General features: G+C 47.1%; 1 long non-coding RNA gene across 1 annotated transcript in view; it reads left to right on the top strand.

The window, feature by feature from the left end:
• The first annotated feature begins 11,739 nt into the window (after positions 1–11,739).
• LOC132538993 (uncharacterized) overlaps positions 11,740–27,661 on the top strand; it is a 28,191-nt gene continuing 12,269 nt past the window's right edge. Inside the window, exons 1-3 of the long non-coding RNA XR_009550312.1 lie at positions 11,740–12,942; positions 14,606–14,658; positions 15,771–15,945. This is a non-coding gene — a long non-coding RNA (uncharacterized LOC132538993). The remainder of the gene's footprint in view (positions 12,943–14,605; positions 14,659–15,770; positions 15,946–27,661) is intronic.

The raw sequence follows: 27,661 nt of genomic DNA, 5'->3' as shown, positions 1-27,661 counted from the left end.
GTAAAAAGTGCTATACTTGGGGTTTGTAATGAAAGAACCCTTGTTTCCCCGGGTTGCCTGACCAGAATCTCCCAGGAGGTTCCAAAAGCGCCATGTTCCAGGGACTCTTGAGAGAGTAGAGATAGTACTGGCTGGGGGTGCCTCCACTACTTCACATTCCAGAAGGGAAGGGGGTGTAAAGATACAGAAGGAGAAAGAGTGACATCTGCAGCACTGCTTCACTGCTTGTGAAGCCTCTCCCCTGCAAGTAGGGACCAGAAACATGAACCCAGGTGCTTGCACATGGTTAACATATGTCCTCTACCAAGTACCACTGTCTGGCCTTCAATCTGAGTCTTTCAGATGACTCTTGGAATCTAATTTTTTTTTTTTTTCTGTTGCCACCACGGTAATTGCTGGGGCTCAGTGCCTGGCCATTTTTTCTTTTTCTTTTTCTTTTTTAATGATTTGATAAGACAGATAGGAATTGAGAGGGGAGGAAGCGATAAAGAAGGAGAGAGAAAGAGACACCTGCAGACATTTTCCTCACTCAGGAAGCTTCTGCCCTGCAAGTGACAAATATTGTGTGTACATAAGTGGATGTGCCACCACATGGACTTATTATCGGTATTATTATTATTATTTTAAAGCTTGCTGATATTTTTACTGGGTTTGAACTGAACTATCTTAAGCAGAAGTGATATTTTTCTTTTTAAAAAATATCTTTATTTCTTTTTAAATTTTTATTTATCCGGGCCACTGCTCAGCTCTGGCTTATGGTGTTTCTGGAGATTGAACCCGGCACCTCAGAGCCTCAGGCAAAAAGGTGTTTTTGTTTTTGTTTTTGGCACCTCAGAGCCTCAGGCATGAAGGTGTTTTTGTTTTTGTTTTTATTTTGTGGAAAGATAGCACTGTCTCCCCCTCCAGACGTGAGCATCTTCTCTGCCTGGGACACTGGCTTGCTCCCAGCTTCTCCCTCTGACAAACAACACAGCAGGAGTCAGGTTAGGGTGTGTCTCTGGACCCTGTGTATGAAACTCTCAGATGTGTATAGGCAGGAATGTGAGCCTGGAGTCTAGCAGTAAAGCTGCCTCAGTTTCCTATAAAAAAAATTCTAGAACACTCTGCAAATTAGGTGGCGACTGGATGACACTGCGCTGCTAGCTCACACTTGGTTTCTGATGTCTGTGTGTCTCTCTTGCATGCTTACTTTCTTATATTTTATTTGTTTGTTTGTTTGTTTATTTATGTATTAGCTAAAAACAGAAAGAAGTCAATAGGGAAGAAGGCCATAGGAAAAGAGAGATATGGGGGAGGGAGGAGGCGGTGGTGCACCTGGTTAAGCACACACATCACAGTGCACAAGGACCTGGGTTCAAGCCCCCTGGATCCCCACCTGCAGAGGGAAAGCTTTGCAAGGAGCAAAGCAGGTCTGTAGGTGTCTCTCTGTCTCTTTTGCTTTCTATCTTCCCCTTCCCCTCTCAATTTCTCTCTGTCTCTATCCAACAATAAAGAAACAAAATTAAAAATAGAGAAGAAAAAAAAAGGAGAGAAAACGGCCAGACACCTGCCGCCTGCTGCACGTTCATGAAGCTTCCCCACTGCAGCTGGGGGGGGGGGATGGAGGGGCTTGAACCAAGGTCTGGGACATTTTAATATATACTCCCTACAGGCTGTGCTACCACCCAACCTCTTGATTTTCCATTTCTTCCCAACATCTGGGGCTGGGAAAGCAACCCTGCTTTGGGTGATAATTGGTCTGTTCTCTATTATTACTGTGAGGGCAGCCATCTTCAGCTCTACTTATTGGCCATCCGAGTTCCCTTCTATTCTGAAAGGCTGGTACTCATCCCTGCTCCCTCCTTAAGAATCAGTTTATTTATCATTAGGGTTGGGTGAGCTCTTAACCGATTTGCTCAAGCAGCTTCTCCAGGGAGGGCAAAGCGATGCGTTTGACAAAGGGAATCAGAGGTCCTGCTCCCCTCCCTCCCAGGGCTGAGAAAGCAGCTCCTATTGACTGGCTTCTATCACTCATCTGATTAAAGCAACCACTTACTTCCAAATGCTTCGAGCCGGGGCCGGGAGCCATTCATAAAACTCATATTGAACGATCTGCTTCCACAAAGTTTGCCTTAATGTTTTTTGCACAGTATTGATTGTTGGGGGGGGGGGTGGGTGGGAACTATAAAAATTGACACCAGGACAAACTTTGAAAGATGGCTCTCACTCAGCTGAATGGGATCAATGCACATCGACCAGGGAGGGGCAGGAACACCCCACCACCACCCCCACCACACACACACATATACTTCTCCATTAGCCGGTCCCTGCTTCACCAGCAAAACCCTTCTGGATCTTTCTTAGCTCTGCTTAGGGACTTCAAGGCAGCTGTGAAGGGGCCCAGGCTAAGTGCTGAGGTACAAGAGATGGTCTTCACCTTGGAGTGAGGGACTTCCAGGTGCTTTGTACTCAGCACTTGCTGTGGACTTTTGGCAAGGGAGCAGAAGGAGTGGGCTAAGTATCTACTAAGTGCTTACTATGTCCCAGCCATCTGAGAAGGGCACTTTGCAAATTCTTGGGAGGCCTTGGAAGATTGACCTCAGGCAAGGGACTCCAGTCCTTCTGAATTTCCATGTGAAAAGCAGAGCATTGGGGCCAGGTGGTGGAGCACTTGGTTAAGTGGCACCCACTATAATGCACAAGGACCCAGGTTCAAGCCTCCTGGTCCCTACTTGCAGGGGAAAAAGCTTCATGAGTGGTTAAACAGGGCTGCAGGTGTCTCTTTGTCATTCTCCCTCTCTTTCTTCTCTTCCCCTTCTCAACTTCTCTCTGTCTCTATCCAATAGTAATAAAGATTAAAAGAAGAAGGAGTAGAGGAGGAGGAGAGGGAGGAGAAAAAGGAGATGGAGAAGGAGCAGGAGGAGAAGGAGAAGAAGGAGAAGGAAGAAGAGGAGGGAGAGGAGGAGGGAGAGGAGGAAGAGAAGGGAGAGGAGAGGGAGGAGGGGAAGGAGGGGGAGAAGGGAGAGGAGGGGGGAGGGGGAGGAGGAGGAGGAGGAGGAAGAGGAGAAGGAGAAGGAGAAGGAGAAGGAGAAGGAGAAGGAGAAGGAGAAGAAGAAGAAGAAGAAGAAGAAGAAGAAGAAGAAGAAGAAGAAGAAGAAGAAGAAGAAGAAGAAGAAGAAAAATGAACTGCTAACAAATGCAGGGTGTTATGTGGCCGGCCTGCCCCATCACCTCCACTGTCCCAGGGTGAAATGTGACACTTGTATCAGACATGCCCCTGACTGCTGGGAACTAATCTCAAGAGCAGCCCCTGCAACCTCAGGCTGGTCTCCCTTGTGCTCAAGGACCAGACGCAGAAGCTCAGGAAGGTTGAGTGTTTTGCCCAAGACCACACATTGAATAAGTGGCCGTATGGGAACTCAGGGATCTTCCACCCAGCCCTGGTCCCATACTCTTCTTCTGGGTGCACTATGGGTAATGATCAGTCTGGGGGTGTAGGGTGGGAAGCAGGACCCCTCACAGGTCAAAGAAGCGACAGCTCTGTTACCAAGCGTGGTCTCTGTCACAGAAAGAAGCCCTTCTGCTTTCTGTCACTTGAGATGGGCACTGTCTGCCAGACCTGAGTGTAGGAGGGGGATACAGACCCCAGAAGGCCACAGACAGGGTGCCTCCTTTGTGAAAATCCAGAAGTAAAGGGGCCTGATAGTGGTGCATGTAGTTAAGAGCACACATTACAGTGTGCAAGGATCCGGGTTCAAGCCCCAGTCACCACCTGCAGGGGGGGAAAGCTTCACAGATAGTGAAGGGGTGCTGCAGGTCTCTCTCTCTCTCTCTCTCTCTCTCTCTCTCTCTCAGTCTCTCCCTCTCTGTCTTCCCCTTCCATGGACTGGGGCCATGGATACTGCTGGGACATTACCAACATGATGAGACATACAGAAAAGAGTTACTTCCAACACAGAGGGAATGATGGGCTCAGTGGGGCAGGGGAGTGGGCATAAGGGGGGTCATGAAGGGGTATGGGAGAGGGAGCCCCAGTCAGGGCTGGCAAGCATGGGGCTGGCTTCAGAAGGGCCAGCTCGGCTGAACTGAGGAGCACTCAGAGTATCTGTGGGTCCAAAGGCTTGTTCTCTGGGGAGTCCCTCAGTGTGTGGAGACAGGGCAGAAGGCATCAGTCCCCATAGGAACCACATTGGGGGCTTGGCAGCCTCGAGGCTAAGTGGCCACTCACCACTTCTTTGGGGGGGTGGGGTGAGGCCTTGGGAGGTAGCTCAGGAATAGAGCACTGGCCTTGCATGAAATCTTGGCTCTGAGTCCTGTGGCATATGATGGAGAGGTGACCAACTCATCAAACCCTCCTCCTCCTCCTCCTCCAGCTCCTCCTCCTCCTCCGTCTCTCTTTCTTTCTCTCTGCCTGGGTTCCTGCACTACAAATCCACTGCTTCTGGCAGCTATTTTTTTTCCATTGTATTAGACAGGACAGAGAGAAATTGAGAGAGAAGGGGAAGACAGAGTAGGAGAGAGAAAGATAGACACCTGCAGACAAGAAGTGTCCCAGCTGCAGGTGGGGGAGGGATGGGGGCTCGAACCCAGATCCTTGCAACAGGTCCTTGCACCTACTACTATGTGCACTTAACTGGGTGCACCACTGACCACCCCCGACGATCAGCTCTCCCTCACCCATCCTCATCGTCATCAATCATTAAAATTGGGGCTAAGAGATAACTCACCAGGGACTGGGGAGACAGCACAGTGGTTATATGAATGTATTCTCATGCTTGAGCCTCTGAGGTCTGAGGCTCAGGTTCAGTCCCCAGCACCACCATCATTCAGAGCTGAGCAGTGGTACTCTGGTCTCTCTCTTACCCTTTGTATCTCTCTCATTAAACAAACAAGCAAATAAATAAATTAGATTTAAAAAAATAAAGAGAGCACTAACTCACCAGGTGGAGCATGTATCAAGCCAGGTTCAGGAGCACCAGAGCCAGACGGAGCTTCAATGCTGTGCTGTCTCTCTCTGTCTCTGTGTGTCTGTCTCTGTCTCTCTTATCTAGATGAAAAACATTAGGCTGGGAGCACGAAAACTGGATCTGTGGGAGCCCCTAGCTCTATAGCAAGGCAACACATTTAAATAAATAAAGAAGAAGGCGGGTTTTCTCGACCCTGCTCAGGAGAAGGAAGGGGAATCATCGAGAGGAAGCTATGAAGAAATGCTGATACCTGGGGCCCTGACCCAGATCAGAAGGTAGATGGGCGGGACCTGGCCATGTGTATTTCCACACATTCATCCCCTGACTGGCTTGGGGGCGTGGCTTGGGAAGACAGAGGTCATGCCAGCAAGAGTACAACAGGAAACCAAGCTTCCAGAATGTTCCTTCAGTGGGTCCCAGAGTGTATGCCAGCTGCTTCTCCACTACTGAATCCCTGCCTTGCCTGTTGACCTCAGTTACATCACTGGTTCACTCCAGTTGCCCGCTAGAGGCTGTTGAGGCTCAGAGAGGTTGAGTGACCACCCAGAGCCACACAGCTGCCTTCAGAATCCCTGACGTGTGAAGCTCAGGATAATTTGCTCCAGAAATACAGGGTGCTCTGAGGTGGTCAGAGGGTCCCAGGGCCTGTGAGGGAACTTTCTGGGTGCTTCTAGAGGCCGCCATGGGCAGCTTTCACTCTCCCTACCTGCCTCACCGCCCCCCACCACCCACCGAATTTACAAACGTTTCCATTTTATTTTTTTAAGTTTCCATTTTTAAGACTCCAAAGCACAGTGCCACGCGAATTGGCTGCCCTACCCCTTCACCCTGCTCCCATTCTGGAGAATGCTTGTTAACAGAAAGTAGTGGTGCCAGCAGAGAGAGAGAGAGCGAGCTCTGCCCCTGGGGCTGCCTGCCAGTCCTCCTACCCAGCACCCCTCAATAGCCCACAAATCACTCCAGAATGGGGGAGTAGCTAGTAAGTGCCGTGTTCGCCCCCCACACCCCCCCAGGGCCTTACTGAGGGTGGATGCATGTGCGTGTGCGTGCTTCCTTTCATGCTTTTCTTTTTATGAACCTTGTAAAAGCACCTACTGTTGCACCCTCTGCTGTAAACACTCTTTTAAAGGGATTACCGCCGGGGTCAGGGCTCTGAAAGGCACCTGGAGAGATTGAACATGGCTCCGGAGAGGCGAGAGACAACGGCAGCCCAATGCAGGGCCGGAGGGATATTCTTTCAAGATTCATTGTATTAATTTCACATGAGAGAGAGAGAGAGAGAGAGAGAGAGAGAGAGAGAATGATACCAGAGCACCACTCCAGTCCATGAGTGAGACTTAGATTATGAAGCTTCGAGCCTCAGGCAATGCAAGTCCTGCACTCTACCAGCTAAACTACTTGCCCTGTCTTAAAAGAAAAAGGATTTACTCATTTATATTTATAAGAGAGAGAAAGAGAGGGATACCAGCACACTGCTCAGCTCTGGCATATGGTCATGGCAGGGATTGAACCTGTGGCCTCTGGAACTCAGGCATGCAAGCCCTACGCTCTAACACACTGAGCTAGTTCCCTAACCTTCCGAGGGATATTCCTTTAATTCTATGCCCCCTCCCTCTGTCTCTCTCTCTTTCTTTTTTTCCATTTATCTTCTTTCTTTCTTTCTTTCTTTTTATATTTATTTATTTATTTATTTATTTATTTTCCCTTTTGTTGCCCTTGTTTTTTATTGTTGTCGTAGTTATTATTGTTGTTATTGATGTCGTCGTGTTGGACATAGAGAAATGGAGAGAGGAGGGGAAGACAGAGAGGGGGAGAGAAAGACAGACACCTGCAGACCTGCTTCACCGCCTGTGAAGCGACTCCCCTGCAGGTGGGGAGCCGGGGCTTGAAACGGCATTCTTTCGCCGGTCCTTGCGCCACGTGTGCTTAACCCGCTGTGCTACCGCCGGACTAGCTCTTTCTTTTTAAAGATTTTATTTATTTACGAAAGTGAAAGATAGGAGGAGAGATAGAAAAAAAACAACAGACATCATTCTGGTTACATATGCTACCAGGAATTGAACTGGGGACCTCATGCTTGAGAGCTCAATGCTTTATCCACTGCACCATCTCATGAACCACTATTTATTTATTTATTTATTTATTTATTTATTTATTTATTTATTTTCCCAGAGCACTGTTCAGCTGTTCAGCTCTGGCTTATGTGGTGCTGAGGATTGAACCTGGGACCTTTGGTGCTTCACGCACGAAAGTCTTTATATATAACCACTATACTATCTCTCCAGCCCGAAGAGATATTTTTCAAATGTTTTCTTTGGATGACAGATATTTGGATGCTTTTTTTTAAAGTACTCATTTTTAAAAAAAATTTTATGACAGAACAAGAGTAGAGGAAGTAATACACACACACACAAACATACACACACACACACACACACACACACACGTATTGCTTTTTCTCTGACATTAGGTGGTGCTGGGGATTAAACCTGCAGTCTCTGGACCTCAGGCTCGCGTGTCCTGTGCCCTCACAGACTGAGCTATGGCCCTGACCCCTGATACTCTCAATTCCCCTGCTGCCACTGTCCAGGCGCCCTGCTGGGTGACTTCCTGATGTGCCCCCAACAGACTCCTAATGCTTCTTCCTCCTGCACCCCCCCCACCCCATCTTCTCTCTCTAATCCATCCCCTACCACCTGCCACCCACCACCCCTAGAAGGGCCTTTTGGGACCTCTGCAGGTGTCTATCTTTATCCCTCTCTATCTCCTCGTACCCTCTCAAGTTCTCTCTGTCAAATCAAGCAAAATAGAATGGGGGGGAGAAATGGCCACCAGGAGCAGTGGATTCACAGCATCAGCACAAAGACCCAGCAGTGGCCCTGGTGGCAATAAAAAGAAAGATAAGTAGAAAAAGAGGAGGAGAAGGAAGAAGGTGAAGGCTCTCTCTGCCTGTGCCCCCAGCTCCCGCACGGTTGTAGTTGGGTGCTGTTTCTTCTCCAGGAACCATGAACCCTGTTATCACCCCATTTCCCAAAGCTTATCTCTGTGCTCGGATCACCTCTCCTTCTTTGGTCCTCGGTCCAAGGATGTTAACAGTTCTCCCCTTTGCTGACCTCATGGTACTGCTCCCCCCATGACTGCTAACCCACCCCCCCTCCCATACGCAGGCACTTCCAGCCCTTCCTCACCTCTCCTTGATCTATAAATGTGAGAACATCACGTCCTTCCAAGCAGGGTCCTAACTGCTGACTCAGGTGGGACACTCAGTTTATGTGCCATTGACCCATAGGGAAGACCATTAGAACCATAAGGAGCACCAGGCTCATTCTAGCTGGAACATTCTAGGGGGTTAGGATGTATCTTGGTGGGATGGGAGTAAGATGACAACAGAGGACAACAAAATGGAGATCCACCATTAGGAGCAAGGGTTTGGGAGGCTGGGCAGTGGCGCACCTGGTTAAGTGCACACATCACAGTGCATAAGGACCTGGGTTCAAGCTCCTGGTCCCCACATGCAGGGGGAAAGATTCACAAGTGATGAAGCAGGGCTTCAGGTCTCCCTCTATTTTCTCTCTTTAAGCTTTATTTATTTATTAATCTTTTTAAATATTTACTTATTGATTCCCTTTTTGTTGCCCTTGTTTTATTATGGTAGTTCTTATTATTGTTGTTATTGATGTCATTGTTGTTGGATAGGACAGAGAGAAATGAAGAGAGAAGGGGAAGACAGAGGGGGAGAAAAAGACAGACACCTGCAGACCTGCTTCACCACCTGTGAAGCGACTCCCATGTAGGTGGGGAGCCGGGGGCTCGAACCAGGATCCTTACGCTGGTCTTTGCGCTTTGTGCCACCTGTGTTTAACCCACTGTGCTAGCACCCGACTCCCTTAATCTTTATTTATTGGATAGAGACAGCCAGAAATTGAGTGGGAAGGGGATAATAAAGAAGAGAGACAGGTGGGCCGGGTGGTGGCACATCTGCTTGAGTGCACATATTGCAATGCCTAAGGACCCAGGTTCAAGCCCCCAGCCCCACCTGTAGGAGGAAAGTTTTGCAAGTGGTGAAGCAGGTCTTTAGGTGTCTCTCTGTCTCTCTTTCCTCCCCTTCCCTCTCAATTTTTGGCTGTCTCTATCCAATAAATAAAGATAATAAAACTTTTTTAAAAAGAGAGTAAGAGAAACACCTGCAGCCCTGCTTCACCATTTACAAATCTTCCCCCCACCCTGAAGGTGGAGAGTAGAGGCTTGAACCTGGGTCCTTGTGCATCGTAACATGTGCGCTCAACCAGGTGCACCACCACCCACCACCCCTTAACATTTTTTTTTTTTACTATCTTCATTTATGGGATAGAGATAGCCAGAAATTGAGAGGGAAAGGGGAGATAGAGAGGGAGAGAGACAGAGAGACACCTGCAGCCCTGCTTTACCACTTGCAAAGCTTTCCCTTTGCAGGCAGGGATCGGGGGGGGCTCGAACCCAGATCCTTGGGAATCATAACATGTGCATTCAACCAGATGCACCACCACCAAGGCCCCCTGTCTCTCCCTCTGTATTCCCCTTCCCTCTAAATTTCTCTCTGTCCTATCAAATTAATAATAATAATAATAATAATAATAATAATAATAGAACATGGGTTTGGAGTCTGACAAGTCTGCACTGGAGTCTTAGCTACACAAGGAGGCACCACACTGCACACCTGTCCACCAGCTCTGTGTGTTCCTTGCAAGGGTTTGAAGAGCAGTGTGAGTTGGCCTGTGGAAGGTATTCATTTCAGAATACTGGGGGATAGTTTCCCACTCACAGCGTCCATTTGCAGTGTGGCTTTGTCTGGCCTCTCCAGTTACAAACCCCATAATGGTAGGGTTTATGCCTTAGCTGTGTCCACCTTCTCCCAAAGCTTAGCTCAGGCAGGAGACCCTCGTGCTAGGGAGAAGGAACACAGCACATACTGGCCACGTAGGCATCATTTTAATTTCTAAGTCCGTGGAGACTCAGACAGTGAGTGAACTTGACCAAGGTCACGCAGCTTGACTTTAAAACTGATTTGAACTGACTGATGCCAACACCTACCTACACAAGCTTTTTTTTTTTTCTTTATTTTTTCACTGAATCAGTTGCTATTCATTTGACCCAGAAAGGGGAAAACAAAAAACAAACAAACAAAATAAAACCCATCCTGAATGCTAAAGATGACACTTCACCAACTTTTGGGCTAAGGCAGTTGAGGAAGGCAGTGGAGAGGTGTGAGAACATCAAGGACAAAATCCCAGTGAGAGGCCGCCTTCTCAGAGGTCTGGTTAACATGCACCAAAGTGTCTTTATGGGGAGAGTCTCCAGGAGCTCAGAGAACAGAAGGATGAGATGTCAGCAGTGGCAAGGCATATGCCAACATGAAATCTGTGTGTGGACGGCACATGAGAACCGCATTGCAAGTGAACAATCACTAATGATCTCTGGCCTGTGAGGTGCTTAAAAGTTTATTGTTGGGAGATGGGCAGTAGCGCAGTGGTCAAGCGCACGTGGTGCAAAGCACAAGGACCGGTGTAAGGATCCCAGTTTGAGCCCCGGCTCCCCACCTGCAGGGGAGTCGCTTCAGCTGGTCTGCAGGTGTCTATCTTTCTCTCCCCCTCTGTTTCCCCCTCCTCTCTCCATTTCTCTCTGTCCTATCCAACAACTACAACATCATCAACAACAAAAACAACAAGGGTGACAAAAGGGAAAATAAATAAATATAACAAACTACATTTTTTAATATTATTATTATTATCTTTATTTGTTTATTGTTTAGAGACAGCCAGAAATCAAGAGGGAAGAGGGACATAGACAGGGAGGGAGAGGGGCTGGGCAGTGGCACACCCAGTTAAGCACTTAGTACTAAGTGCAAGGACCCCTGCAAGGATCCTGGTTTGAGTCCCAGCTCCCCACCTGCAGGTGGGAAGCTTAGCAAGTGATGAAGCAGGTCTGCAGTTGTCTCTCTCGCTCTCTGTCTTTCCCTCCTCTCTCAATTTATGTCCTATCCAATAAAATAGAAAAGAAAATAGCCACCAGGAGCAGAGAATTTGTAGTGTTGGCAGCAACCCTGGAGGAAAGTGTGTGTGTGGGAGAGAGAGAGAGAGAGAGAGACCTACAGCACTGCTTCACCACTTGCAGAACTTTCTCTCTACAGGGGGAACCAGGAGCTCAAGGTCCTTGTGCATTGTAACGTGCTTTCAACCAGGTGCACCACCGCCTGGCCCCCGAGTTTACAGTTCAGATTGGAGGGAGAGAATAACTGATTCTCTCAACTTGGATTACAGGATGGTGTTTGGGGTGGGGAGGTGGGGGAGAGGGAGGTAGGCAGTGGTGGACTGACTGGTGCTGCAGGGGAGTGGGTGGAGAGGGCTCCCCCAGGGGGGATATGACAGTGCTAAGAGCAGAATGAGAAGGGCTAGTGACCAGGCTGGCCTGATGGAAGGCATCACTGGATCTTTCCATAGGTCAGGCAGGGCTGCTTTGCAAAGCTGTGCCGGGTATTTCTTGCTCAACTCCATATGGGCTATTGCCCAGGGTGCTGAGTCCCCAGACCAATCTCTGCTAGCCAAAGAACTCTTATTTACCCAGAGGAGAATGGGTGACCTGCCTACCTATTGTGCAAACACACACACACACACACACACACACACACACACACACACCAGGCACTTTGTATAAATCACCACATATAATCCTCTTAACAGCTCTGAAAGGCAGACTTGGTAGATTAAAGACAGTAGCAAATCCCTCCTTCTCCACCCACTGGAGAGGTAGCCAGATCTTTAGGAATGGGCTCATGCCATAGGGATGTCTGAGAGGTGAAGTCATTTTTCTCTTTCTCCTTTCATCTGGAATAGCTAATCAACAGGTTCGGGGTGGAGGTTAACATCCTGGGACTTTTAAGAGTAGGGCATAAGAACTTTTTTTTTTTCTTTCTTTCCCCTTCAGTTTCTTGGTGTCCTGAGATGCCACAGAGAAAGCCTAACTGCCTGCCACAGTTTGTTGAGCACTTATTTGTAAGTGCTCAGTTTCAAGAGAAGATAGGAAGACACACCCTCACTGGGGCTGGGAGGGAGGTGGTGCACCCAGTGAAGTGCACAGAGTATCAAGCACAAGGACCCAAGTTTGAGCCCCTGCTCCCCACCTGCAGGAGGCTTCCCTTTGGGAGTTCTTTCCCTCTCTCTATGTCCTTATCTCTCCTTTTCTCTCTGTCCTGTCTAATAAGAAAAAAAAAAAAAGGCCACTGGGAGCAGTAGATTTGTAGTGCTGGCACTTAACCCTGGTGGCAAAAGAAGAAGAGGAGAAGGAGGAGGAGGAGGAGGAGGAATTTACAGCTATCAATCTACCAAATATTAAAGCAACATAACAAGTTCAGATTCTCTTGAGTGCCTATCCCTGTGCCAGACACACAGAAGGACACCGGAAGACCATCTTTCTGCTTCCTGAGTGCCCACATCAAGTTCAAACTTGAGCAAACAGATTCATGAGCTGGATTAATCATGGTGTGACAAACTGGAAAGAAACACTAAAGCCAAAAAAAAAAAAAAAAAAAAAAAAAAAGAAAGAAAGAAGGAAAGAAAGAAAGAAAAGAAGAAGACACATTTAGAGTAGACTCCAACTTCCAACTGCGTGCCTGTGCCCCATAAAACAGCCTCACCATGACACGTGAGCTTGATTCACCGTTTGAGTCAATTTCTTAATCATCGATCATTTGTCCTCACCCTTCCCCCACCACCCTGAGGCAATGTTAGGGAGCTCTGAACAGAGCAAGAGGCAACCTTTCTGTCTCTTACTTCACCATGGGATTTCTTGAAGGCGAGAGGCCCCAGGACGCCGAGGCTGATTCAGCTCCCCTCACCGTGAACTGCTGGTTCTGACCAAGGAGGGCAGAAGAGAGAGGGAGGAAACTGGAGTGACTCAGGCCAGCTGCTGTCCACTTTGGCACCAAGTGACAAGTTCTTCATGTTCAGGAAAGGCCTCTGTGGTAGGGCCCTGGGAGCCTGGTCTGCGGGGAGGGCGTGTGTGAGTAAGTGTGGGGACAGCTCTTGAATTATGGGGCGAATCTGAGCCCTTCAACCCGGGAACCTGAGAGCTGAGCAGAGGCCTGACTTCAGCACCAGCCAAGAGGCAAGCCCAAGAGTCTGAGCCTGGAGCCAGAGGCTGAATCACAGAGGCCCGGCCTTCCCCAGGCCTGAGTCAGGCGTGGAGGATTAAGTGTGCTATTTTGAGGTGCTCCTAAGTGCACTTTCGGAGAGTTTCCAACAGAGGTGTGTGGGTTCCCATTAACTCCCCAACACACCTTTCCAGTCAGGATCCTTTTTTTTTTCTTTCTTTCTTTCTTTCTTTCTTTCTTTTCATTTCCATTAACGCCTTCACAGAGGCACTTGTATCCATTATTATTTATCTTTATTTTATTTTGTAAAGAGAGAGACATTGAGAGGAAAGGGGGAGTAAGGGAGAGAGTAACAGAGACGCTTGAAGCACTGCTTTGTCACTTGTGAAACTTCGCCTCCTGCCCCCACCCAGAAGATGAGGTCCCAGAGCTTGAACTCAGGTCCTTGTTCATCGTGACATGTGTGCTCTACTGGACGCAGCATCACCCAGCCCCTGGCCATTATTTAGATGAATTTTTCCTCAGAATTTTCAGATTTGCTCTGAAGACCACTGATTGATTGATTGATTGATTGATTGATTGATTGATTTTGCCCTCCAGGGTTACTGCTGGGACTCAGTGCTGGCACTACAAATCCATTGCTCAGTTTTTTTCCTTTTTATTGTATAGGACAGAGAGAAATTGAGAGGGGAGAGGGAGTTAGAGAAGGAGAAAGAAAGAGAGACACTTGCAGACCTGTCTGTGAAGCATCCCCCCTGCAGGTGGGGAGCCGGGGGTGGGGGGGCTCGAACCTGGATCCTTGTACAGGTCCTTGTGCTTAGTATTAACCAGTAGTATTAAGTGCACTTAACCAGATGTGCCACCACCTGCCCCTCTTATTTATTTATTTTTACCAGAGTATTGCTCAGCTCTGACTTACAGTGGTGCTAGGGATTGAACCTGGGACCTTTGGTGCCTCAGGCATGGAATCTATTTTGTTTAACCATTGTGCTATCTCTCCAGCTTGTGATCCCTGATTTTCTATCAGGCTTCAGAGGTGGCCCAGGGGAAGGAGCAGTGGGGGGTGGGCTGGTAAAATACAGACAAAACCATTTATCACAAGATATATGTGGGAAGTACTGTTATATATTTCCTTTCTTCAATACATTTCTCTGCCTGGGAACTTTTAGAGTTTCTAATGTGCTAACACATTTTGCAGATCCCCAAAGGGATTTTGATCATTAGCTTATTCTGACTCTTTTTGGCCATGGGACCTTCTTTTGAAGAGAAAAGATTTTTGTTTGTTTGTTTTAACATAGATGCTTTGTGAATTACTGTCCTTGAGTGACCTGTTTAGAAGCAATTACAAGCCCACACATTTACCAGAGAGCTTGTTAGAGATGTAAACTCCCATTCCAGACACTAACATTGAGTAGGTCTTGGGTCAGGCTCAGAAACACTTCATAAATAATAAATACTTAACATAAGTCTAAATATTTCCTCTGGTTCCTATGTGGATGCCCCATGGCACCTTCTTTGGAAAACCCTTTTTCAGAGCAAGAAGAAGTTGGGTGATTGCAGGTGGGCTGAAAAGGGCTTTGTTATCTGGTGAGCTTGTTTGTAAAGTCTGAGATTGACCTGTATCTTCAGTTCAGAAAATAAATAAAGGGGGCTGGGCGGTGGTGAACTTGGTCACGCACCCACAGTACTTAGTGAAAAGATCCCATTCGAGCTCCCGGCTCCCCATCTGCAGGGGAAAACTCCACAAGCTGCAAAGCAGGTCTGCACACGTCTCTCTGTCTCTCTCCCTCTCTATCCTCCTCCTCTCTCAATTTCTCTCTGTCCTATCCAATAAAAAGGAAAAAATGGCTGCTTGGAGTAGTGGATGCATAGTGCTGCCACCAAGCCCCAGCAATAACACCAGTAGCAAAAAAAAAAAAAAAAAAAAGAACGAAAGAAAAGAAAGAGATCCTTCATTTACCTTATGAGACATGCAGTCTTCAAATACTTCAGAAATTCCTATAAATAATAGCAAGGTTGGGGTTCCTATAAATACTAGTCATATGGAGAGTCTTACACATAACAACAATATTCAGGGGTGGTCCTGAATTCATGTGTGCATAGGTAACTAGAAAAAGGAGTTAGGTGATGGATAGATGCCCCTTATTCTAGTCCCCTTTACCTCTTTTGAAGTACCCTAACAACACAATATCTTTTTTGGGGAGAGCATCCACTCAGTGCAAAGAAAATAGAGGTTGGGGCTGGCTGGTGGTGCACCTGGTTGAACGCACATGTTCCAAAGCACAAGGATCCGGGTTCAAGCCCCCAGTTCCTACCTGCAGGGGGAAAGCTTTGTGAGTGGTGAAGCAGGACTGCAGTCATCTCTCTGGCTCTCTCCCTCTCTCTGTCCCCCTCCCCTCTCAATTTCTTATTGTTTCTATCCAATAAATAAATAAAGATAATAAAAATAGATTTCTTTAAAGAAAAAGAAATTATGAAAGTTGAGGTCTAACTGGCAAGGCATCTCACCTGGTCAGGTTCCGACTTTGCCATGGACATAGGTTTAAACCTTGGTGCTGTGGTGTCTCTCCCTCTCCCCCTCTCTCATTCTTTTGGTCTGAAAACAGGTAGGCTGGAGAGGTCAAAGCCCCAGAGAGGAAACAAAAATTAAGGAAAACTGAAGTCCAGTTTCTGACTCCAAATGCTAATTCTGGTTCCAGGCCTGTGGAATCCTGGCTTCTCAGCCCTTAGGCTTACTAACCAGTTCCTGCTGAGCACATGACTTCCAAGAGCCTCCAGCGGGAGCTGAAGATAATAACAACTCACTTTGCAACTTTGTTGAAAGGATTAACGGAGATAAAGCCTATACTCCTTAGGCAGAAGGCCCAGCCTATGGTAAGTGCTTTGCAAATATTAATTACTAACAGTGTTTACATCCATGGCTGATGGGGGCTGGGTGGTGATGCAACTGTTGAGCACATGTTACAATGTGCAAGGATCCAGGTTCGAGCCCTCCATCCCCATCTGCAGGGGGGAAAGCTTTGCTAGTGGTGAAACAGTGCTGCAGGTGTCTCTCTATCTTTCCCCCTCTGTCATCTCCTTCCCTCTGGATATCTGGCTGTCTCTATTCAATAAATAAAGGTAAAATTTATATATATTTTTAAAAGTCATATCCATGACTGAGTAGCAGAGAAAAGGAACAGGTCCCTGCTGGGATGGGGAGATCTCACCAACCAGGACACATACCCTGCTGCCATGCAGGAGGCTGTGGGTGCAAGCCCGGGACCACATGGGAGCATTAAAACCAGCACTGGGCACTAGGGGGCTCTGTGGATTGTGGGGTGGAGCTGTGCTCTCTCTCTCTGTCTGTCTCTGTCTGTCTCTCTGTCTCTCTCTCTCTGTTTTTACCCCCAACCCCTGCATGAAATGGAAAGAATGAAAGAGTTGGCTTGGGAACCATAGTATGTAACATGTGAGAGGATCTAGTACTTGAGGAAAAGGAAAAAGAAAAAAGCAGACTCTTTGGGGCCAAGTTATGTTTCATCAAGCTCACTTGAGGAGCCAGGTTCAAGCCCTCAGTCCCCACTTGCAGGGGGTGATGCTTCATATGTGGTGAAGTTGTACTGCAGGTATCTCTCTCTAAATCTATGTACCCCCTTCTCAATTTTTCTCTTTCTCAAACAAAAACAAAAAAAGAAAGGAAAATAAACAAAATAAAATTGAAAAAAAGGGAAAAATGGTATCTGGGATCTGTTGAGTTGTTATGCTAGTACTGAACCCCAGACATAAGCCTAGTGGCACAGGGCCCTAAACTTGGGAACATGAGGCCCTGAATTTGATCCTTGGCATCCCGTGTGCTAGAATGATGTTCTGATGCCTCTCTCTTTCTCGTTTTTTTTTTTTCCTCTCTCTGTCCCTCCTCTCTTTTCTTTCCTCCCTCCCTCCCTCCCTATCTTGTGTTAATAAATAAAACACTGAAGGGAATAAAAGGGGGGTCAGGCGGTAGCGCAGTGGGTTAAGCGCAGCACATGGCTCAAAGCACAAGGACCGGCATAAGGATCCCGGTTTGAGCCCCCGGCTCCCCACCTGCACGGGGTCACTTCGCAGGCAGTGAAGCAGGTCTGCAGGTGCCTGTCTTTCTCTCCCCCTCTCTGTCTTCCCCTCGTCTCTCCATTTCTCTCTGTCCTATTCAACAACAACAACAACAATAACAACAACAGTAACAAAATGGAAAAAATGACCACCCAGAGGAGTGGATCTGTAGTGCAGGCACTAAGCCCCAGTGATAACCCTGGAGGAGAAAGAAAGAAAGAAAGAAAGAAAGAAAGAAAGAAAGAAAGAAAGAAAGAAAAAGGAAGGAAGGAAATGAAAGCCCAGCCCATGTCTGGAAGCAGAGAGATACTCTTTCCAGCACTTTCTTTCACCGTCTTCCAAGTGTTGCAAAGGAGATGAGATTGGAAATGCCCCCCTCCACCCCCCCCACGCCCTCACCACCACCACAGTGTCTGGTTCTTCATGTTAACTCCACAAGGAAGCGAGGAGGGAGACCATGGCTTCAATCCTGTAAACTTACACTCAGGAAAAGCAAAAGCAGGCACATAGAGGCGCCTGGGGGAAGTGGCAGCACGGTGAGAAAGCTGGCCCTTCTTTCACTTCCTCTCTGAGCCCAGCCCACACCTACTACTATTTCCTTTTCTTCTCCCTCTAGATAAAGTCACCAAAGGGCCTGATTTCTTCAGATGTTCTCTACATACTTTTCCCTCTCAGCAGTGGGACGAAAAACAAACAAATAAAAATAACAAAAAAACCCAAAGGTTCCTGGTCACAAAACTTGCAGGTTCCAGAGAAGTAGTGGTTAGGGCTCTCTGGTAGGAATCTCCCCCTAACAAAAGGCCCATAACATCTGGAAAATTCACACACACACACACACACACACACACACACACACACCCCAAAATATTTCTAAATACAAATATGTTTGAACAATGTCATAAACATGAACCAAGCCTGGTCAGTTTCTCTCACTGTCACGGTAAAGAGTGAAAATTCCTGTGGGGAGGGGCTTACTCCAAAACTATAATTTATTTGACTTTATTTTATTTTATTTTATTTTATTTTATTTTATTTTATTTTTTTGCCTCCAGGGTTATCACTGGGACTCGGTGCCTGCACTACAAATCCACTGCTCCTAGAGGCCATTTTTCCCCTTTTGTTGCCCTTGTTGTTGTTGTTGTTATTGTTATTTTAGCTGTTGTTGTTGGACAGGACATTGAAATGGAGAGAGGAGGGTAAGATAGAGAGGGGGAGAGAAAGATAGACACCTGCAGACCTGATTTACCACCTGTGAGGCGACCTCCCTGCAGGTGGGGAGCCGGGGGCTCAACCCGGATCCTTACACCAGTCCTTGCGCTTTGTACTATGTGCACTGATCCTGCTGTGCTATCGCCTGGCCCCCAACACCACAATTTCATCACCAGCCTGTTCAGCATTTATACTTTTGTCTGTGGAATCACTTTGGGAATTTGTATATGAGGAATGTCTTTTTCACTGAGTATTTAGTTCATAAGGGACTTCTTTTTTCTGTCACACTGATCATTTTTTTTATTTCTTTATTGGGGAACTAATGGTTTACAGTCGACCATAAAATACAATAGTTTGTACATACATAACATTTCCCAGTTTTCCACATAACAATTCAACCCCCACTGGGGCCTCCTCAGCCAGCATGTTCCAGGACCTGAACCCTCCCCCTGGCCCCACCACAGTCTTTTACTTTGGTGCAATCCACCAACTCCAGTCCAAGTGTGATATCATTGTAAATGGACTCCAACTCAAATCTGACCGCTGTTAATTTAGGAAACAGGCATTGTCCCCCACACCTGGCTGCTCATATCTGGCAGGTCCAGGTACCACTGGACCCACGGAGCCCAGCGGAAGCCATGTCCACACCATCAGCTAAGCAGCCCTGGCTACTGCTGTGTCTCCCAATTCCTTATTTCTCCAGAGACTGCCCCCTTTCATAACCCACTGCTCCCTCCTCCCAGCACCAGAACTCAGTTTCCAACCATCCAACTCCCACTTCAGCCCTCAAATAATGTTTCAGAGCACCCAGGGAGCTCAGTACCTGTCCCCTGCCCCCAGAATTGTGCCCAAGGGGACTGGACAGTGGCACATCCTTACTAAGTGTAAGGATCCGGGTTCGAGCCCCCCCCCAGCTCCCAGACTGTAGGGAGAGATAACTCACAAGCAGCAAAGCAGGTTTGCAGGTGTCTGTCATTCTCTCTCCCTTTCTATCTCCCCCTTCCTCTCTCAATTTCTCTCTGCCATATCAAAAAAATATATATAGTAAAAATGGCCTCCAGGAGCAGTGGATTTGTAGTGCCAGCAATGAGCCCCAGAGATAACCCTGGAGGCAAAAAAAAAAAAAAGAATTTTGCCCAAGAACACGCTAGTGCAGGAAGCCCCACCCAAGTCACAGAACTGAGTAGGTATTGACATCCGAAGCAGTCATTTGTGATTCAAGCCTGCATACATGTGAGCACAGCTCCTGCACACACACAGATACATACATGGGCTTCAACACTCATGCACACAGACACATGAGCAGGTGTGATGCCTAGATATGTGCACACGCCCCCACCCTCCTAGACCCCCCCCCCCCAAGCAGATAGCCAGCCCAGGTCCCCAGCTCCTTTGTGGCGTGCCCTCCCTTCTCCCCTAGAGGCAGATCCAAGAGGAAACTTCCCGGACCCTTCCTCGGGAAGGGGAAGAGGGTGAAAAGTGTACATGTAGCATTCCTCCTGCCAAGGGAGAGGGGTTTCTGGTTTCAAAGGGAGCCCCTCAAGGAGAAGGATGAGAGCTTTTTCTTCCTCCTCCTTCTCCTCCTCTTCTTCCTCCTCCAAGGGAAGCCATAAATCATCTCTGCTTTTCTGCTGCCTCCACCAGTGGGGGTGAGATTAAGGCTGTTAGGTTGGATTTGCTGGAGGGTATGTCTTGGGGTCTCCATGGCCCTCTTCCACCCCCTCCCCCTCCATCAGCAACAGCTTCCCCAGAGGACACAGTGAAGGTGTCACCTGAGATATTTAGAGCAGGAAACTTCTTGGTGCTGCTGGGCAGGTGGGAGAGGCCAGCTTGCAGAAGATGTTCCTACAAACCCCTGCCTCTCGCATGACCCTTGCAAGAGCCACCTCCCTGCCCCCAAAGACTTCCAACAGAAAGGCAGAGGCCTGGCCCACCTCCCAGTCAGGGTTTGCTTGGGAAAATGTCCCCCTGCTTGGAACAAGGTTTTGTAGGCCAAGGGGAAATCCATAAAATACATTTTAATAGCCTTGTTCTTGTGAGGAAGGTGGTGATGTGGATCAGTGAAGGGAGGAGAGCATGGCCAGGGGAAGAGGTGTGCCAGGCCATCTGCCTGGAGCTGAGGCCCCTCCCAACTCACACTTCTCTGTGCACGACCTTCTGTGGCTCCTTGCTGCCTGGGAAGGGGAGGGGCAGGTGACATAGAGTGACTAGACAACTTTTTGGAAACCAAACCCTTTGTATTCTCTTCTCTTCTCTTCTCTTCTCTTCTCTTCTCTTCTCTTCTCTTCTCTTCTCTTCTCTTCTCTTCTCTTCCTCTTCTCTTCCTCTTCCTCTTCTCTTCTCTTCTCTTCTCTTCCTCTCCCTCTTCCTCTTCTCTTATCTTCTTTCTCTTCTCTTCTCTCTCTCTCTCCCTCTCCCTTTCTCTCTCTCTCCCTCTCTCTCTTCCTTTCTCTCTCTCTCTCCCTCTCTCCCTCCTTCTCTTTCCTTCTTATTTTATTTATTTTCCCCTCTCTTTTCTATTGACAGAACAGAGAAATTGAGAGGGGTGGGGGAGACGTAAAGGGAAAAAGAAAGGCAAAGACACCTGCAGATCTGTTTCACAGCTTGTGAAGTGTCCTTTCTGCAGGGCACTCAGTTGAGAAGGAGGAGAAGGAGAAAGAAGGAGAAAGAGAGACACCTGCAGCACTGATTTACCACTGATGAATGAAGCTTCCCCCCTGTGGATGGGGACCAGGGGATTGAACTTAGGTGTTTGTGTGCAGGGTACTGGGTACCTTTAACCAGCTGCACCACTGCCCAGCATCTCCATTGTCCTCCACAATATTGTGTTTTTTTTTTTTTTTTTTTGCTTTATTGCTGGGGCTCAATACCGACACTATGAATCCATGGCCATTTTTTTTCCCCGTTTTATTGGATCTGACAGAGATAAATTGAGAGAGGAGGAAGAGATACAGAGGGAGAGAAAAGGACAGACACAACCACACAACAACTTCTTGGCTTCTCTTGGGTGTCTCTTAAGGAGAGCAGAGCAGACACAGTATAGGTGTAGCCCTCCCAGAGTGGCTCTTTACCATCCGGGAGGAGAGACAACCCTGTCTAGATAGGCACCTCTAATATGATTCTTACTGGTCTGGGAGACCAGTGCTGGCTTGTCTCCAAATAACAAACTTTTTGCAGAACTCCTAAGGAACCTTAAAAGCCCCAGCCAAATGTATCACAGCTCAGCTCTGTGAGGCTTCCTGCTCCCTCTCAGTCTCTCTTTAGTGACACGGCACTAAAGAGAAACCAACAAGAGACAGGGAAGCACCCCAGAAGCAGAAAGAGAAAAAATACCTGGAGCTCTTATCTGGTCTCAAGAAGAGCTAAGGGAATGGAGAAACTGATTTCAAACAAGGTCTCACCGTTGATCACAGTGAGCTAGACTCAAGAGCTTAGAACTGTTCCAGATGTGTCTGCCATTGCCTGGCATATGGATGGAGCCACCCAGGGGCTTACGTAGACGTCTGAGCTCAGAAGATGGATGGATTATGGGATGGAGTCTTTCAGTTGGATTGAGGCCCCACATGGGTGTCTGGGCAGGGTGCACATGGAGGGAGATGCGGGCTAGAGAAAAGCCAGCTGCTCTGACGTGAACAAGGAAGCCTTTCTGCGTGGATGAAGCACTCAGAGCAGCGACGCTGGGCTCGGAGAAGTCTTTGAAGACCACTGAGCTTTTGGGGAACTTGGTTATCCCAAGGTCATCCTCAAACTCTCACATCAGCCCAGGCCCTTTTTTTTTTTGCCTTAGCTGAGAATGAACAAGGTTCTGACTCAGAGATCACCACACACAAACTTCCTGGATGTGTTAAAAAAAGAAAAAAGAAAAAGAAATAAACAAAGAGATAAAAAACCCTGGGCATGTTACTGGCAGCCATGAGGGCTGTGTGAGTATGTGACCAGCTGGGGTGGGAAGTCCTGTTGTTTTTGTGTTTGACTGGATGGTCAAACCCAGCCAAATACCCGCCCCCCCCCATTTCACTCTCACGTGCCTGTGTGTGTGTGTGTGTGTGTGTGTGTGTGTGTGTGTGTGTGTGTGTGTATCTGGAAAAATCTGAAATACCCTTTCCTTTCATGTGGGCCAAGGTTTTTCATGGCATGAGGGGATTTCCCGGGACCCACAGGAGTGGGAGTTTAGACCGGGTTCCTATCAAAGGTCTCTTGGCAATGAATTACATCACTTAGTGCCTCAGCTGCCATCGATACATGATTAAGTGGAAACTTAGTAAGATTCCACCCCATGCATAAAAATCAGATAATTGGGTTGGGGGGGGGAGGGAAGCAATTAGTTAATTCTTGAATCAGAGAAAATCACCTAGCAATTATCAATGCTATTTGCCAGGCCAGGGGGCGGTGGGAAAGAGGTATTTTCTGATCTGGGATAAAACTATCTTAACCCAATGATGAGTAAAAATTGCTTCTGAATTTCCTCAGGCGTGGTTGTGTTCTGTGGTGAGTATTACCAGACACAGGCTGAAGGAAACATTAAGACACAAACCTTTGCAATCAACATGCAGATTCTCACCCCAACGTGGGAGGGATCAGAGAGAGGACTCTGGAGGCCCAATTTCATTAGTGTTCTTCCTAGCCTGGTCTTAATAGTTGAATGTAATTTGGCTAATGGCATTTGTGTTTTTCATTACATTATATGGGCATTAAGAAGACCTCTGAAACAATAGAAATATTCTATGAAGTTAATTACTCTCAGAGTTAAGCAGCCATTCCCTGTTCAACAAAAACCCCATAGATCTTTGCTGCTATGAATGACAAAAGTGAAGACAGACTTTTTCTCTTTTTTTCCTTCTTTCTTTCTTTCTTTTTTTTTTTTTCTCAACCATTGCAGGAGCTGTGACTTAGGCCTGTGAACTATTGCTGGAACATTACCATTGGAAGGCTTTTAGGATAACATCTGAGGGAGAACATTTATTTTAGATTAGAGCTGTGTCCCAGACACACTGAAGTAATCAGCTTTTATTTTGGCCTTGAGAGAGTCCATATGATCCAGGTAAGGGCCAGGTGATGGCATACCTGGTTGAGAGCACATGTTAACAATGTGTAAGGGCCGAAGTTCAAGTCCCAGGTCCGCAAGGTTCACTAGTGGTGAAGCAGGGCTTCTGGTGTCTCTATTTCTCTTTGCCTTTTCTATTGTTTTCTTTCTGTCTGTCTCTAGTCAATAAGTAAGTAAATAGAATTTTTGTAATGTTAAAAAAGAAAGAAATAGAACATGGAGGACATTGCCAACAATTGTTGGTCTCTTCTCCATTCCTTTCTTCCAGAAGCCTAAACTGAGATTCCACCCAGTGTGATGGAAATTGGAGCTTCTCAATTAGAATGAGGGAGCCTTCCACTGTGCCTGGGGAGCCAGGTTCAGCTGGTAGAAGAGTTTAGGGACCTGAAGGGATTTTCTATGGACACTTGAGATGTGCACAAATGTGCCAACATCATACTGGTCGATCACTCCTGAAACTTTTAGCAACTGACTTGCCTTGAGTTGTAACAGAGCTTCCCCACTGCTGTACCGCAGAGGTAGAATATGAGGCATCACTAATAGATGCTTAGCAGAAGCTCCCAAACATAATGTCCACAGATAAATCAGTCTTGAGACACATTATGAATCCCATCTGGATGTTTCTGAAACACATCAGTTAGACAAAGTCCCCCAAGAAGCCTTGCAGTAAAGGTATCTGTTTAGCTTGATAAAACCAATATTTCATAAATATGCATGAACACACACACACACACACACACACACACACACACACACACACACCTTATTCTTTCCTTTCAGACAACAGGTGCCATGTTCAACTGAATGTCCCAGCAACCAGTGAACTTATCAAGACAAACCACTCTGATAGTCTAGGACATTCTAAGCACAGTCTGTTGCATTAGCAATATTCCCCAGGGTGTTCGCCACCAGAGTTTAGCAAGGACACAGCTGTAGCATCTTCTGGGTGTTGTTTCTTGCTTTATGTATGCTTGGCTTTGTATCTGGTGAACGAGTAATTATTTGGGGTTCCCTTGAAGAGGAGGGTGAAATACAGAGTGGTCAGATTCAAGATGGGTAGCTGGACTAGAGGTAAACTCATGTACTGAGCGCTTGTCTCTGCTCTAAGGACCTCACGTGGGCTGAGTCACGTCATTCTGAAGACAATTCTGGGAATTGACTGAGTGTTTTTATTATCTTGACCTTAGAGATGAGGAAATTAAGTCACAGGGATATAAAACCACTTGCTCTGGGTCGCTAGATCATGAGCTAGTAGACTGGAGCTAAAATCAGACACTCTGGCCCCAGGCACATGCTCTTAATTTATCAATTTTGTTCACATGCAGTGCTAGAGATTAAATGTGTGTGTGGGGGGCTCCAGCATATACTCTACTGCTGAGTCACCTTTCCAGCACAATTAAAAATTTTATGATAGACAGCATAAGTGTAAAGCACATGAAATTCCACTTGCTTTGACTTTGTTACTCCCATGTGGGGCTGGGGATCAAACTCAGGTCCTCACATACACAAGGAAGGCCACTACCAGTGAGCCAGCTCACTGGTTCCAAGATGTGCTCCTGATTGCTTTCAATTATCCACGTAATGGGCACCACTAATAGTCTGAAGACTCACTAAGTGTCAGGAACTGTTCTCAGCTGTCGGGCTGCAACACGGAGGAGAGAGAGGAGATCCAGAGCGGAGAGGGAACACAAATTTTTATTCCCACGGGCACCTCAGAGTTGGGTGAGAGTGCAGCAGTTCGGGCCACGTGGAGCTAGCAAAAATGGCCGCCTCCCACCACACGCAACAACTCTTCTGTGCCAGGGTGAAGAGCGAGTCAAAAAAGACCAGACCCGCAGCAGCAGCAGCGGGCTTTATAGGATAAAAAACCGGAAGTGGAAGTCGGGACAGGATTGGTTGGGAAAGGTACTCCGGGAATATCGTTTCAACTCTTATGGGAACTGGCAGTACCCTGAGGGGACAACATGGTGGCTGTGACTGCATCTACACAATTTCCCAGAACTCAGCAGTCTACTATCTGAGTGCTGGGAAATGTGTTCACCCAAAAGGATGATAATGGCATTGTTTCTACTTTTCAGATAATGACATCAAGTGTCATAGCAATTTAGCTCCTTGTCTAAGTTTGGGTAACTAAGCCAGTGGCCAAATCAGTATTTCAACTGAAGTCTGGAAAACTCTTGAGTCCCATTAGTTATTCAACTGAGAAAACAAAATGGCAGACACCTTCAGATGTCAGGTGTTGGGTGAACTGAAAAGTGGTGCAATTATTGAGGTTGTCCCACAGTGGGGTGACTGCATGTCAAAAGGTTGTCCCTGACGTGGCAATATTTGAGCACATTCTGTCATGGTAAGGGCAACCTTTCGAAGGCTAACAGACCAAAGTGAAGGTGCATAGTCACCAGACCCTGAGAGTTGAGTGAGAAGTGGAAGATGCATATTATTTTGGGATTGTAAATGGGTACCTTATTTATTTATGTACTGTTGTTTGAGCTTCTTCTCTTGCCAAGTCTTAGGGACTGGTGAAAATCCTATAGAAATTACAATCTGGGAGGGAGTAAATAGCATAGTGGCTATGCAAACAGACTCTCATGCTTGAGGCTCCTTCAAGTCCCAGGTTCAGTCCCCTGCACCACCATAAACCAGAGCTGAACAGTGCTCTGGTAAAAAAAAAAAAAAAAAAAAAGATTTACAACCTAGTGATGGAGTCTATATTTTTAAACAGAAACAAGTAAGTAAATCAGCCTCCTGTTGACAAAAGATCTAAAAGCCATATAGAAGGAACTAGAGTCCAGTAATGATAAGGAAGAGCAGGGCATGGAGGGCAAAGGGATCAAGCTAGAGTCCAGGGGTGGGGGCTCTCCACAGAGGTTATAGATAAAACTTGGGTTTCAGTTTTGAGATGGGTCCAGTTGTGGGCAGATCTGCAGTGGAAGCACCCTGCAGGAAGAAAAAGCCTGTGCAAAATCACTGGTGCAAAAAGAGCCAAGTGCCTGAGTAACACCCAGGGAGGACAGAGTCATGAGAGAAGGACTCTCCTGTGTGAGATAGTGACCTGGTAGTGAGCGTGTACATCAAAAAGTTAATGCCAACTGTAGTAGACAGGATTTCAGAGGCTGAGGGTAATACTACCTGATTTTGGTCTTTAGAATAGGCCTATGGTTTCTAGGAAGAGAACAGATGAAGACAGAGCAAGAGTAGAAACTAAGAGACAGGAAGGTGGATTTCATAGTCGTAGAGCAAAGTAGAGGTGGCAGGAAGAAGGACAGGGTGATAAGAAAATGAAGAACTGGGGGCCTGGCGATAGCACAGCGGGTTAAGCGCACATGGCTTGAACCACAAGGACCAACAAAAGGATCCCAGTTTGAGTCCCTGGCTCTCCACCTGCAGGGAGGGGAGTCGCTTCATAAGTGGTGATGCAGGTCCGCAGGTGTCTGTCTTTCTCTTCCCCTCTCTGTCTTCCCCTCCTCTCTCCATTTCTCTCTGTCCTATCCAATAACAACAACAACAGCAATGACAACAATAACAACAACAATGGCAACAAAATGGGGAAAATGGCTTCTGGAGCAGTGGATTCATAGTGTAGGCACTGCGTGCTAGAGATAACCCTGGAAAGAAAGAAAAAAAGAAAGCAGAGGAATAGGGGCTGGGTGAAGCGCACATAGTATTAAACACAAGGACCTGGGCAATGATCCCAGTTTGAGGCCCTATCACCCCACCTGCAGGGGGGACGCTTCACAAGCTGTGAAGCACGTCTGTAGTTGTCTGTCTTTCTCTCTCCCTTTCTATCTTCCCCTCCTCTCTCCATCCTATCAAAAAAAAAAAAAAGAAGAAGAAAAAATGGCCACAGAGCATTGGATTCATAGTGCAGGCACCGAGCCTCCGCTGTAACCGTGGAGGCAAAGAAAAAGAAAGAGGGAGAGGAGGAGGAGGAAGAGGAAGAGGAAGGAAAAGGAGGAGGAGGAGGAGGAAGTCAGCAGTAGAGGATAATACCTCCCAGGGTTCTGGCTCATGGCGGTGTTGCTCACTTATTCCAAGCAAAACTCGGCGGTAAATAAATCCATCGGTCTGTCATTGCCAGTCCTTCTGATTTGATCACCAAATTACTGGCACAGAATGTGTTGGGAAGAATATCCTATATCCGTCTATAGGACTGAGTCTAAAGGCATACCAAGCTATCCAGAACAGCAAAAACCTTGCCATCATTGGGGTTCCAAAGTCATCCCCAATGGACGAAGCAACTTAACACACGCACAGGCTCCTCAGGCA

The sequence above is a fragment of the Erinaceus europaeus genome, chromosome 6 (assembly GCF_950295315.1).
Source record: "Erinaceus europaeus chromosome 6, mEriEur2.1, whole genome shotgun sequence".
NCBI classification, from domain to species: domain Eukaryota; kingdom Metazoa; phylum Chordata; class Mammalia; order Eulipotyphla; family Erinaceidae; genus Erinaceus; species Erinaceus europaeus.
Note: the sequence above shows the minus strand (reverse complement) of the source record. Positions and strands in the feature narration are given on the sequence as shown.